General features: G+C 41.8%; 2 protein-coding genes across 4 annotated transcripts in view; one reads left to right on the top strand and one right to left on the bottom strand.

Annotated features, from left to right (window-relative positions):
* The window catches only part of MGAT5 (alpha-1,6-mannosylglycoprotein 6-beta-N-acetylglucosaminyltransferase), a 109642-nt gene extending 97404 nt beyond the window's left edge, over window positions 1–12238 (bottom strand). Inside the window, exon 1 of the mRNA XM_064435231.1 lies at window positions 12088–12238. The gene's annotated coding sequence lies outside the window, so the exon portion shown is untranslated. The remainder of the gene's footprint in view (window positions 1–12087) is intronic.
* Window positions 12239–12563: 325 nt separating this feature from the next.
* The window catches only part of NCKAP5 (NCK associated protein 5), a 454622-nt gene continuing 452363 nt past the window's right edge, over window positions 12564–14822 (top strand). Inside the window, exon 1 of one of the 3 annotated variants that reach the window (XM_064435175.1) lies at window positions 12564–12627. The gene's annotated coding sequence lies outside the window, so the exon portion shown is untranslated. Of the gene's footprint in view, window positions 12628–14310; window positions 14709–14822 lie in introns of those variants that run through there. The other 2 variants (XM_064435174.1, XM_064435171.1) reach the window with 2 other exon arrangements.

Below are 14822 nucleotides of genomic sequence, written 5' to 3'. Positions count from 1 at the left end.
AACACCAACCAAAATCCCTAACCAAGCCACCCAGGTCACATTTCTCAAAGAGCCAAATTCTTATCCTCCCCTGAAAGTGGTGGTACTTTCAAAATATAGAAACTTAATCTGTACATCATTGGAAATTAGGCAACAAGAGAAGCCAAACTCTCAAGGCAGGTCTTAAATTGTTTTGTATTCATCTCACACAAATAATAAATAATTAAGGTGAAATCTCCCATAAGTGCAGAGATTAAGCTTACCAAATCTCTTTAATTATTACAGCAATTTGTGAACTAAAACCTAAGTGCAATAAAGAATGAATTTGAAACTGCTATATGTTTGCATATATTCATTATGCACATCACCATATGTCAGGCAGAATCTCTGAAGGTGAATCTCAAACAAGTGACTACCACTGAAGCAATATGATGGAGAATAAAGTAGACAAGTGATATATTTAGCTTCATCCTATCTTTGTCCCTAGAGGAAAGCATTCCCTCTAGTGTGGGAAGGGGAGGGGGGAAAAAAAGCCTAGAAAATTAAAACATGTTTTTCCCCAACACTAATGACCCATTTTAAGCAGTCTTATGTAACTCAAAAATGAGATTATATTTGTGTTGTCATGGATTTAATCTTATATTTTCCAGTCTGAATCATATCAGAAGGTTATTTACCTCACCTGTCTACCTTCTGAACTTTCTCAGTTTAAGAAATTTAGTCCTCTGTAGCTTTTCAAACCAATTAAATAAAAAAAAAAGGGGGACAAGTTTGGTGAGGTAATTTTGCACTTGTCTGAACTGTACAAGGTTTATACAATCTGAAGCTACGTAATTATGTTAAATACCTTCTACCTTCTGAAATTTTCACCAGTCCTGGAATTCCCCTGCGTGCACTCTTCGGTGTGTTCTCAAACATGCACACTGAGCTTTTCCCCCTGCAGTGCTGGGAACACAAGCTACTTCTTAGAACACGTGGTTTAAACTGAAGCACTGTCATTAAATGAAAAGCTTTTCCAAAAACAAGGAGAAATGGGTCCACTTTGGCAACTGTTCTCTAAAAAGGTCACATAAAACTTAGCAGTCATAAATCTCTTTGCCACTCATAGTTGTATGGATGGAAGAGACAGAAAAACGTTCCTTCTCGCAGAAAAATCTTGCTGTGCACCAACTAAAAGCCCCTCCACACATCAGATGGACATTAATATAAATTGAAAACATCACATATGTACAACAAAATATCCACATATTTGTCAAACATTATCTGAATAACAGGGATAAGATCTAGAAGGCAGTTAAGTCAGACTTCCAAGGTCCTCTCAAAAACATTAGGGTATTATTTAGGTTAGTTCTCCTGTGTTTCAACAATACAAACACATTATAAACAATATAATGTAAACACCAAGGCTTCCTTAAAAAAATCTCTAAAAAATACCTCCTAAATAGCCTCCTAAATCCAAATGGTTTCCAGAATGAGAAAGGAAATTCAATAGGCAATATTGTCCATCTCTAGAATGGTGACAGTGAAAAGCTCTGCATTTTGATCTAACAAGGTTCTTCCTAGAGCCACATTTATATTAGTTAGGTAAATGTACAAGACATAAAATAAACCCACAGACAGGAATACTCATCTACAAATATGTACCCAAAACCCTCTACTTTCAGACAATCCATTTGAAAATTATTACAATCCAGCAGTTAATGTAAATGCACAAAGCTGCCAAAAAGATCACTTACAGCTCTGAGCAGAATGTAAATGATCTTGAAACAGTGCTGTAGTACCAGCAGAGAGGAAAACAGAGACCACTTTACTGATACTACCACAGATGAATGGATTTCTTTACTGTTTAGTCAAACTTAATGAAGAGAAAAAGATAGGCAGAGACAGAGGAATAGATTTTCTAATATGAAAATATTCCTTTCAACTCACACGGGAAATGTGCTGGCAAACACATCTTAAAAGTTGATACAAAAAGCCTTTCTCTTTTAAACTGTGTATCACTGGGCTACACTGATTTATCTTTGTAACAGCCAGGATTTGACAGATAACCTGCAAATAACTATTTAAGGCATTATCTTATCACATTTCAACATCCTGAGCAGTCCATTTGCTGTGTAAGCTACAACCACGAGGGTCCAACACAGCCCGTGGTGTCCTGTGTCAGCCTTCCACCCGAGCTCCTCTGCTGAAGTGGGTAAATGTGCACTGGAGCCACTGCAGGCAGAGGACACCAGTGGCTCTGACTGCCGGGGGGACACCAGAACGCCACAGCCCTCACTGCAGCAGGGGCTGGGAGCGCTCGAGGCCAGGCTGGATGGGCTCTCAGCAAGCATGGAAGGCTCCCTGCAAGAAGGCTGGGATGAGATGAGCCTTAAGATCCCTTCCAACACAAACCATTCCGTGATTTTATGATTAATTCTATTATTAGGTCTGGTCTTAAAGAGAAGAACAGTCCAAGCTACTAGCCTGACAAAAGAAATAATAATTTTTTTCACTAACATTTTCCTCTGTATTTCACAGGAATATGATATTTCTTTCTGCAGCTTTTATCACTTAATAGTTTCCAACTTAGACTGTTATTTTAACAATGGGAAAAGTCATATCCTACAGTTTGGACTCAACATATGAGTTGAGGTTCAGTACTGAAAGAAAGAGCTTAATTATGAAATGACAGCAGTTAGAACGGATTTACTGGACATTTCAGAAGATAGAATTTCAAATGTCTAAATTAAGATATCCTTGCTGCCTTGCTCTGCTCAGCTTTCCTACATTCTAACAGACCACTGAGACCATGTAAAGTTTCAAACTTAGATTTTCTCCATAATATTTTCATTTGTTTATCCTGATAAGTTTTTTTTTGGGAGGTATAATGATAGCTTTAGATGAGATTCCTATACAAACATTTACAACAATCAAGCCAAATATGTTATTCCAATAATATATTGACTATACTAGCAAAAACATGGAAGATAACTCTGGTGCAAATAATCCCAAGGGAAAAAAATCTGTAGACCAGAACAAAATACTGGACATTCGTGGATTACCCAGTTTTTCAATGTGCTTCTTTCATTTTCTGAGAATTCAAAGCTCGTGCAACATGGGCAGTGAGTCAGACCTTCAGTAAAAACACCCTCAATCATTTTGGACATCCTGAGGTCACTTGAAAAAGCCTCATCAGAAAAAAAAAAAATAACAGGAAAGAGGAACAGTGTGTAAACTTTTTTCTGAAAGAGAAAAAAATGAAGACCAACTGGCCTTTTGAAGGCTTGAAATCAATGTTTCAAATCATCTGTTTTCATAAATAGGTAATGAGCAACCCAACAGAAAGGTACAAGATGAGCTAGAACCTATTGTTAGCTGATTATAACAAAGATTCAGCACAACTGCACATAGAGCATTCAGAGACTTCATCAACTTTGACTTGTACAGAAAAAAAAATTCCATTTAGGCTTGACCATTGGGTGGAACAGGATGAGTGCGTTCTCTTTTAGTCAATTCAAGAAGTCAAGGAGATTAGCAAATAAGGACATTTCCTAACTGTTTTAATATAAAAATTAGGTTATAGAAACTGAAAAAGAATTTCAGAAGAACACTCTGTGGGATGGGAAGGAATGCATGAGGTAAAGCTTATGTGTAATATGTCTCAAGAAATTTCAAGTCACATGGTGAAACTGCATCCTTGAAGATGAAATGTTTGCAGGAAAATGGCAAAAGCCATTCAGAAGTCTGGATTAAGACAGAAATCATGCTGTTTTTACAAGCAGCACAGGGGATACAGAGAGCTCTCCTCACACATAACTGAAACCCCACAACACCAAACCCAAATTATGCATGCTTAGATTGAGAGATTCCCATAACATCCTTAATAAATGTTAATAAAGGAAATAAGGACCTGAACACCATAGTGAACTGGACAATGGTTAGCACTGCACTGAGGCACACACACAACACAAGTGAGAATATATTAGCAAAAGAAAAAGAAGTACGAAAATAACATTTGACAGATTTCTTTCTCTGTTTGTCAAATGCAAAGATAACATAGCTGGTCAGTACAAAATAACAAATGAGAAGGTTTTAATTCTGCATTTTTGTGGCCTGGACAAACATCTTTATCCTGAGCAATGGGCTTGATCCCCATGGTACAGGCAAGGCAGACACTGTAAGGTTCCTACAGTTATTTCTGCCAAACTACAATGCTGCATCAGCAGTCTTTTTAATTAAATGTCAAGTTTTAGTTAAAGAATAAGGTGGGTGGCATACTTAAAAATATTCTGTAGCTTGTCAAAGGGCAAGAGTACACCTTCATTAAAAAACTCTTTTCATAATGCACACCCAAAATCAATAGTGTGAAATCCGAGTTGTACATCAGGAATTTATACAGTGAGGAGGCTTTTTTGTTTTTAAATTTGGATAAACAAACATAAAAATGTATATTGATAGTAGGAAATGGAGTTCAAGTTTTCCATATCCACCATGAGCAACACTCAAAGGTAGAACAAACTTTAGGTACAAATAGTCTGAATAGAGCCCAAGAAAATTCTAACAAACCAGAGTACTAATGGTGGATGGGGAAAAAAATCCATTCTTTAAGTACAAAGCATGAAGAAAACTTGCACTTCAAATGTAGGGGAAAAAAGAACCCCTGCTTCTTAACATTTCTTTAAAACCCAAAATAATGAGAAAACAGATTCTTCAGATCTCCATCTAACCCCCTTCTTAAGTCTAAGAAATGCAAAATTGATGTAGACCAGTTTTCCACATGTAGTTAAGCTACAATACAGTTTTTCAAGTACAGTTTTAAAAAATCAAACTTTTTTTCCATTTATAAGGCTCACAGTTCTCTTTGCTCTAGAAGTGGCCACATACATGCCAACATCTCAGTGTGTAAGAAAGTGTTCCTAGCCCGTTTTAAGTGACTCAGTAGTGGCATTCTGTGACATTACACAGTGCAAAAGCTATGCAACCCGTGCATATGGAAACTACGACTCCAGGAAATGAATCAAGGTACAAAGTCTTTAATAGAAACTGAACAGAAGCTAAACCTGGTACAAGTTTTTGCTCTGTATCAGCCAGTACAGCCCTCAAAGGAAAGTTTAAGTGTACACTTGGGCCTCATTGTGCTGGTTTTAGTATACAGAGCCAGAGGTTTAAGTGGCATCAACTCAAAAAGAGCTTAAGTAAACTGCAATGTGCCTTTTACACCGGCACGGAATTCACCCACTGCGGTTAGACTCTCCTTACATCACTGGAAAACTCCAGTCCTTTCACCACAGACCTGTGGCAACACTGAATTTTTACTGCAGGTTCAGGAGCCAGATCGGATCAACCACTGAAGGGGAATTCCAAACTTACAGTGGGAAAGTTCTATCCACAGAACTTCATCACAGATGCAAGTATGCAGAGATTTGTGATGAGCACCTTCCAACCTGAAGCTCCCCTCTGCTCCCTCAAATATTCTCTCATTTACCTTGGGGAGAATTTTGCCACGATAGCTCAGGTGAAAGTCACTGTAAGCTTTTCCTCAAAGGAATCCTAATCACCCCAGGAAGTTATCAATCCAGAACCCAAGGGGAGTCACTTCAGGCACTCAAAGACTTCACAAAGATTCACAACTGGGGCCAAAACCTGGTATCAATAAGCTGCCTGAGAGGCTTCAAACCACCAGGATGCAGATCCAGTAATAAGTCAAATCACTTTGTGAAACCAATCACTCCTTCAACTTGGTTTCATTTCTCACATCATTTATACAGCCAGAAGTTTTTCTTTTACTGATTATCCAATTTTGTGAACTTAGGAATGCTGAGCTATTGAAAACACTCAGGAAACTATTCCAAGAAGACCTACAGCTTATCTAAAAGGAGCACAGTTTATCTTTGTCTTTAAAGAGAAGTTATCAAAAGAAAGAATTTTTTTTACTATTATTGTTGATTTATAAACAAACTCTACTGGCATTTAAGAAAATTTCTATTAAAAACAACAGGCAAATGTTTTATTTTAAGCTATAACCATAAACATATTTAAAGTATAACCATAAAATATGTCAACTTGATTACAAGCTCTTAAAATTATACAAAGTATTCAAAACTGGTTAATTTAATGTGCAGTAAAATAGCTGTTAGCTTCAATAGAAAAGTCACTGGAAGCATTCTGCTCCTGCATGATTTTTTGCAATCTAGTAAAAGAAAAGTAGCTGCATAACAGAAAGAGATGTGAGGTGTAAACAGAATGATACTGCATTTCACCATGCTCTTGGAGGATCAATAATCCTGACACAGAAACTGCATTTCACCAAAAGAAATACAGGGAAGCAAACTGCTCATTTTTACAAGAACTTAGAAAACCAAAACAATGTGCTAAGGGACTGATTGGAACGAGGCAGCTTTAATAATGTGGTCAAATATCCCGTGACACCTAGGCTGAAGTCTAAGTGGTAAGGATTGAGAAATCTTTTTTTACTTCTCTACAGCATGTTCCACACCTTTTTCCTACACTGTCAGATCAAACCCGTACAGGGAGAAGCAGAATCTAAGGAAAAGGAAATGAACTGGAATGCCTGATACAGAGGTGCAGTGGTGCAGCACGAAATTTTCTTCAGGAACTTAGAGATGGTATTTTCACTCTTATAAATCTAAAATATAGAAAATTAAGTCATTGCACAAACTGTACTTGAACAGGGCCTATCAAGAAAACCTCACAGAAATTACTTAACAAGCAATTGCATAAGCTTGTTAGGAGGTAGATTATCTCTTCAAGGATTTTTGTTATGAATACTGTACCAATTTTCAAATTCACTGAATGGAGTTATGTATATTTTTAACTCATGTATACTATGCAGATGAAGTTTATGCATCAAATGAAATGTTTCAGATAGTCCATCTTCATCCAAACCACATTTCATTTTACAAAAAAGAAGGTCAAAATAGAAGAGAAAATAAAAGTTTAGTTATGTGGGTCCTTAAATACTTGAAATTGTCTTCCAGGTATATCACATGCATTCTGCAGAGTTCAAAAACTGCATTGAAGCTGCATTGAACAGTAATAGTTCTCTGCAGAAAAGGATCAGACAGAAAGGCTGAGAACAGAAAAAAAAAGAGGTGAGGGATAAGACAGCATTTTAAACTCAAGAGAACTACTGCCCAAGGGAATATATGCTCATACAGAAGATTCCTGTTAGCAAAACAGTAAAAATGCATTAATCCACTCTGGTCACACATATTGCAGACAAAAGAACTATGACACAATGTGGCAGAATCCAAGTGTTCAGTATCTTCCAAAGGTCAAAAACCATCCAGTTCATACAACGTAATCTTGGCAAGGAATAGTAATTCACTGCAGCTTATACCTTTTATGACAACATAAAATCATAAAATCTCTTTGATTGGAAAAGGTACTTGAGAACATTGAGTCCAAGGGTCTACATGTCTTTTAAACACCTCCAGGAATGCTGACTCAGCCCTGGGCATTCACCCTTTTGGTGAAGGAGTTTTACCTAGCATGCAATCCACTACTCCATAAGTAGCTGTCTGAGAATGCCTTGTTAGGAGCTCAACACAGGTTAAATAAAACGCTGAACCAGTCACGGTGCACACAGGAAGGGAGGAACACAACCTTACGAGGCAATAGGAACAAGCAGCAATAAGTTCATTACCTAACTCTAACAAGAGTGAAAAAAAAGTTTTTAAAGTTTTTACTTTTAAAACTATTCTAGGGAAATATAACCACAAGAAATACATTTCATGTCAAAGATTATATATAAAGAAATGTATCAAACTACATGACCCATAAGCAATAACCAATTAAAGTAAAATCAGGTTCAGCCTCCTACTTGTAATCTAGGGAAATGCTTTTGTCTAAAGGACAAGGTCAAAAGAGGTGGTTGATCACTTTCAAAGATTACAGGATTTTATCAGGATATAAAAATCAGTAAGATAAATGCCAGCAGGTTAGACAAATAATCAAGGTTAAACAGTTTGGAATGCCTGTGGGATATATGAAAAAATACAGTCAGCTAAGAGGAATAAGAGGTCCTTGTGAGACTCAAAGGGCCAGGATCACAGGATTCTTAACTCATACAAACCATAAATAATAAATCAAATGAATCACAGCATTGACTTAAGCTTTCCTCGTGAAAAGGACTTTGCTGTTTAGAGTACTGTAGGAGGGAATCCCTGTCCCCCAAGGTATTTCCTCTTGGTACTTCCACTGCAGTGTCTCCCTAGCACACAGGTATGAAACCTCTTTAGCAGAAGTTTCTAAAAGAAAAGAGCTGCATCATGGCCCGAGTGCATGCAGAGACCTTGGGCTTGAAGGACTGACCTGATTAAAGCACACAAGACTTCTCCTTGTGGGAAGGTAAGAACAAAACCCCACAATCCATCTCAAGACAGCTGAACTATTCCAGCTGGAATAAAAGAAGAAGCTATCCACTCTGACAAAAGTCTGCATCGCCACAGAAAGCCACTGCCTCACACCTGGAGGCTGTGTCAGTGCTTGTGCTGTCAGTGCTTTGTCATTATGGTGGCTCCTCCTCAAACGACATCACTTTAGAGAGCCCATTTCATTATCCAAAACCCTCCACTGAGCTAAGAATTGTACAAAACTCTACTCACCCTCTCTTTGTAGCCATAAATTACAGTAAATTATCAACTCACAGGAACGAGGAAGAAACAGTAACAAACAAAACAGGGTCAAAAGCAACAGAAATCTACCAAAACATGATCTGAGTAACATTTTTACCCAGAGAAATGATACTTCCTTACATTATAGGTCTGAGCTCTTCAAGAAATGGAAATAGATAGATATAAATAGATAAGAAAGCCTTCAAAACTTCAATATTCTATGCCAATAATAGGAGGTGTATAGAGGAAAACAAGAGGGTTTTGAGTGTGCAGGGATACAGAGGGTAGCAAATGCAAAAATCCACTTTTTCTTCTGAAGCATGGAAGGACAAGAGATTTGTTAGTTTTCTGTGTTCTGGGTTTGGCTGCCTTTTTTTTTTTTTTTTTTGTGGTATATGAAACACAGAGATGCACAAATATTAACTTTGCAAAAGTTAATAGAGGAATAAATAATGACCTTATTCCACTCCAAGCCATTAAGAATTTTTTTGAAATTGAAGACACAGTAATAGCAAAACTGCTTGATTCCTAAAAGAGTTTCCACTCATCAGATTCCCAGCTGATTAGCACTGTGCAGCATATTCATTTCCTCAGCAGATGCTTCCAGTGTTTTTCACCAAGAATTGCTGCTGGAGTACTCTGGTTCCAAAACAGGCTAAGCAGAAGAGTTCTGCAGACACTTTGGGAACAATGTGATAGAAGTGAAAATGCAATCAGAACCTGGCACTTTGATATTCATCCCCGTATTTCTTTCCACATCTACTTAAGAAACAAAGCAAACACTAAGTCAAAAAATCTGTTGGCAAATAACCATAATGTTTGCCACTGGATCTCCCTTGGGACTGCTCTTCCTCAGAAAAAAACCTGAACTAATTCTCCAAGTCTCCTTTAGATCTCAATCTTCTCACACGAACACTGCATGAAAGCATGAACACGGCATTCACGTAAGCCTTCAAAACACCCACCACATAGCGAATAAATTTAAACAAATCTATTAAAATTTTGGAGCCAAGATGAGGAATGAACTTGCACACTAAGCTATTTTACCCAACAGAAGCAAAGCAGAGTGAACTTGTTAGATGACGGAAGCATACAATGCCAAAAACATAACCCAGCATACGAAATAGAAAAAAATAATTTCAGGCTTGAAGGGAAGGGAGTGGTGCTAATAAAATTCCACGTTCTATCTGAAGCATAGAAATTAACAATACAAAGCTTTCTTTTTCTTTTTTAAACAAGGGAACAGAGGGGAATCTGGTTGGAGGGAGAGGTCTTAAAACTGGAGCACAACTGTCTTTATTCTAAGTCATTTTAAGAATTCAGAACGCTTCATTATTTTGCCAGATTCTATTTCATGAAGCAGATTAAGGATTTTACATGATTTGCACCCAGTGTTGCTGGCTGCTTCCCAAGTTTCAGGCAGTCTAGTTTGGGGAGCTTAGACAACCTGATCTTCTTATATTCAGCATTCAGTCACTTTGTCTTTCAGCATCTTTTCAGTCCAGGCTGTATAAGCTGCCTTCCTCCGGGACAGCAAGATGGATTTATCAGCCAGAAAAGAGGAAGCATATGTTCTAATTTAATCCTTATTCTGCTCGTACAAAATAAATCCATATTCTACATAAGAGCAACAGAAAACAGTCTGCGTATGTTAAATCATGAAGAATAGACATTTCTTTCAGTAAACACACTGCTCCATGGGCCATTTTAAGAGTAAACTACTCCCTACATCCCAGGTAGGCAAAGAAGAGAAAGCTGAAGTGAAAGTACCTTGAGTGCAATAAAACCACCAGAAAAAAAAGGTGGTTTTCCCCTATTGTCAGGCATGGTACAACCAGCAGTAATTATGTGCACCGTGGGTGCTGCAGTAAGCAGGGTTTCTCATGAAGTACAGTCAGAGTCATTACACAGAGATCAAGAAGGAAAAAGGTAAATCATCCATTCAGACTAAATTGAACTTTGCGTCCCCAGGCAAAATGGTTTCAATAATACAGAAACCAAGAACTAACTGGTTCCTCCTTTTTTGAAAGCTTTTTATGAAATGACAAAATTATTCTGGAAGAACTGAGATCACCTCATTGATCTGGGAGCAAAGACATACCCCCAGTCTGGAAACAACTTTAAACGCTGTCCTCCTGAGAGCAGAGATTAGCAGATGAGTGCCAGCGACTCCCTCCACCCTACTAGCATTTTACACACAAAGCTGTTTGCTGAGATGAAGCACTTGCACAGCACTAAGTCAAAATTCATTCCTGTATTTAGTGTTATGAGTCATGCTGTTGAAAAAGCCATCATACTACTTCATGGGGACAAGGCGACAGAGCTTTTTAGGCAAATAAGACTGTATAATAACATGAATCTCAAGAGTGAGCCTTCATTTAAAGTGTTCTATTCTTACTGCAGTTATCAAGAGAGATTGATGTAACAAGACCTAGCACAAGAACCGAGAATTCATTTTCTCAGGTTTGCTGACCCCAATGCCAGAAGGAAAAATATTCTCTCAAAAGATGAGACTGATATTGTTCCATAGCTGGAAAAGATGGAACCTACTGACTCCTGACAGTGGGGAAAGCCTCTACCAAGATTTACTTCCTCAAAACCGAGTGACATTTATTTCCCCCCTAAACGTGCTAAAAAGTAACTTTGCATTAAACAGTTGCTGAAACTCAACAAAAAACAATACAGTACTCGTTCAATGTAGGTCCGCACACCTATGCAATCACATCAGTTCAGCCAGTGCTTTTGACAGAAATCCCTGCGATCAAACCACAAGGCGATGTTGATGTGCCAGAAACACCGAAGCTGGCAAATAAAAACCATTGTTGTTTTTTTTTTTTCCAATCCAAACCTCAATACACCTCCGACAAATTAAAAAAAAAAAAAAAAAAGAAAGAAAAAGAAAAAAAGTAGTAGATATGGCAGCCCAAGTCACATTTGGCACTGAGATGACAGCTTTCAGGAACCTCTTTCTCAAATTCACTTCCTAGAGGTTTACAAAGCATCGCAGAGGGAACAAAACCAGCAGACCGGGTGGAACCGAGAGCTCGCAAGCGGCATCGTAAGGGGCAGATTTCCCCAGACTCTCGGGCAGATTCATCCTCCCCCCGCGGCGCGGCCGCTCCGGGAGCCTCTCCGCGCCCCGGGGCCGCCCCCTCCCCGCAGCCGCCGCCCGGCCCGCCCGCCCGCGGCCCCGCGGCTCCCCCCGCCGCCGAAGGTCGTTCCGCAAGGTGACGGGGGCGGCCGGGCCGCGGCCAGCACGGGCCCCGCCGCTCCGGGGCGGCCGCTCGGAGCTGCCCCCATCCCCGCATCGCTCCCGCTCCGCGCCCGCCGCCGCGCCGGGCGGGGGCGATGCCGCCGGGCCGGGGAGCGGAGGGGGGGATGTTGGCGTGCGGCCCCCCTCACCCCGCTCGGCTGCGGCGACCCCCGCAGCGGGGCTGGGCGCGGCGGCGGAGCCCCGCCGGCCGCGCAGCGCGGCGCGGTGCCGCCTCACCTGTGCGGGCGGCGCGCAGGTCCCCGCGCCGGGCGGAGCGCGGCGCAGCGCCCATGGCCGAGCGCGGGCGGAGGCGCGGCCGCGCCGCCGGGGGACGGGCCAGGCGCAGGGAGCGTCTGCAAAGTGCCGGCCGCGCGCGGGGGCGCAGCGCAGCGCGGCGGGGCGGGGCGGGGCAGCGCGCGCGGCCGGAAGCGCCTGTGGCAGGGCGAGGCAGAGCGAGGGAGTGTCGGCAAAGTGCGTGCCCGGGCGCGGAGCGCGCAGCGCGGCCGTGAGGGGGAACCGCCCGGCCCCGGCCGCGGGTGTGGGCACAGGCCCCGGGCACGGCCACGGGCACCGGGCACAGGCCTAGTCACAGCCGGCACCCGCCGTGGAGATTGTGCGGAGGCGGCTCCCGGCCTCCGCCTCCCCGGGCTCGGCCCCTCCTGCGAGGGCTTCCCTCAGCAGAGCCGTCAGGGAGCCGCCGCTGGCAGCAGCGCGGCTTTGCCCGCGCTGAGCGGGCGCGTTTCAGCCGCCAACACGTTTCCTAAGCATTGGAAACAGGTATTTGTGTCTGTGCAGCCGCTTAGGCTGCCCTTCAGACCCGCTCCGCACGCTGCCAGGAGTTGGCTTGTGAGGGCCACTGGCGCAGAGAAGCGGGTGTGTTACTGCGGTGCGGAGATGCTGTTTTGCACTGCCGAGACAGTCTCTGGTTTAGCCCGGCTTCAGTGCTCTGCTTCCTCCGGCCCCCGTGAGAGCTCATAGAGGCCGGGTGACATCTCGTGGCCAACCCTGCTCTGCTGTATGGATGCAGCCTTCTTTCATAAGCACAAACATCAAAGTAAAAAACTGTTTCTGGTCACCTCCACAACCTCATATAAATTAAAGAAACATACCTGTAGGTTATAACAAGATGCAGAACTCTGGTCTGTATCTGTTGCAATATTCGTCACACGCCATGAAACTTCAGGAAATGGTTACAAAATAAAAACTTTTAGAAATTAAGGAAATGGGTATGGTTTTGGTGGCAATGGACAAAAATCCCTGCTGGTGTTTGCTGCTGTTCTGGGATTTCTCCACACGGGACAGAAAATGATGATTCATTTCCTTGAGGTTTACAAACGCATGCTGAAAGATACTTCAGCACCCATAGGCATCTACAACAATGCTGAGCACTTTGGAGTTTCGCTTTTCACCCAGCACTGTATTGTGTTCCTGCTTACAAAAGCTCCCTGGCATTTAATGACAGGTTAGGGATTTGGAAATTCTATGAGGCACTGAATGATCAAAGCCTTGGACATCCTTCTGTGTAAGATGGGGAACTTCTTAAATGATCTGCTGTGCTTTGTGTAATGGGCTCGCATCACAGGGAAACAAAGCAGGTGAAATAACAGCAACTACAGCACTTTCAGTCTTTCCCATCTATTATGGTTTTAATTTGTATAGCTCATATGCAGGAGCTGACCTAACACTGCAGTCACTTTTGAGTTTGGTATGTTCTTATACAGAAATATTAGACAACAGTGGTCTCCTAGCAGAGCTCTTCCCAAAGGGAACAGTAGCCCTTACTGGCTCACAGTTCTCAAGCTGGATTGTGTCAACGAGGAACAGGATGGTACACTACATATTCCACAGTATTTGTATGTGACATATCTGCATGAAAAAATATGGCAGCTGTGAGCAAATTACGTGCCTTGATTAGGGAAGTGAAAACTGCATAGGTGAGCAGGCTCCATGCTCAAGGGGTGTTTCTTGAGAAAGTTTAAAAACGTTGGATTCTTGGATCACAGTGAGCAAGAGACTGGAAGAAGAGAGAGCATAACCCTCAGCAGCTCTGAAGTATCAGTAACTAACATGTTTATTCTTCATTTACTGGGGGACAAGTAGGCCAGCAATTATTCAGATTTAGCTCTGCCAGGCCCATCCCACATCGAAACTTCCACCCTTCTGCTTGTTCATTCCATGACCATAAGAAGAGAGTGGGTGGAGGCCCCAGGAGAGGTTGATTAGGGCCATTAAGGTGCATTTACTGCAATCAGGGCCCTGGTACTGACATCTCATCTTGCCTGTTTGCATCTCTCCAGGACTCCATGTACTGATCCCTGACCCTTGTGCAAGGAGGAATCATTACAGAAGTAATTAAAGTGATTATAGAAGGTGGTTGATACAGCTGTTGGTTGTGTGAAGCCCCCTAAACATTGTGTGAGGCTGGGACTGTACATCTCAGCTGTACCTGTTGCTAACTGAGAGCTTTTGGTACTGTGTTTTCATGAGGGGAACAATTACATTCTGGTAGAGACATTCAAGGTATCATCTACTGACGGTGTTCTCCTGCTTGATTTTGTGTCCAAAACTTGCAGGTACAGCCCTGCCTTGAGTGGATGGCAATGACTCCTTGGTGTGATTGAGTGCCAGTCACAGCTTTGGAATAGCAGAGACCTCGGGCAGCCAAGGTGCAGAAGTCACATCTGTACCAACTTCTGCTTGCTTGCTGTGCACTCAGCATGAAAGGACAGCAATAATCTTAAGCAGACATCAAACACAGCTGGGACTGTCTGTGTTGTGGGACCAATTCTTTGGCACTTCTCTGCACTGAATTTCAGAGAATTCTGGTTACAGACCAGCAGTGGTTCATAACATAAAATGTAAATGCACAGAAATCACCAGTGCTAACTCCAGAATTGCTTAATGGTACCTTTAAAGTAACGCACTTGTTGAGTTTTCCATCTCCAGTTGTTCAAATAATAAACTACTGTAAG

Source organism: Passer domesticus, chromosome 10, assembly GCF_036417665.1.
Source record: "Passer domesticus isolate bPasDom1 chromosome 10, bPasDom1.hap1, whole genome shotgun sequence".
Taxonomy (NCBI): Eukaryota; Metazoa; Chordata; class Aves; order Passeriformes; family Passeridae; genus Passer; species Passer domesticus.
The sequence above is the reverse complement of the archived record's forward strand: the minus strand, read 5'-3'. Positions and strand labels throughout refer to the sequence as shown.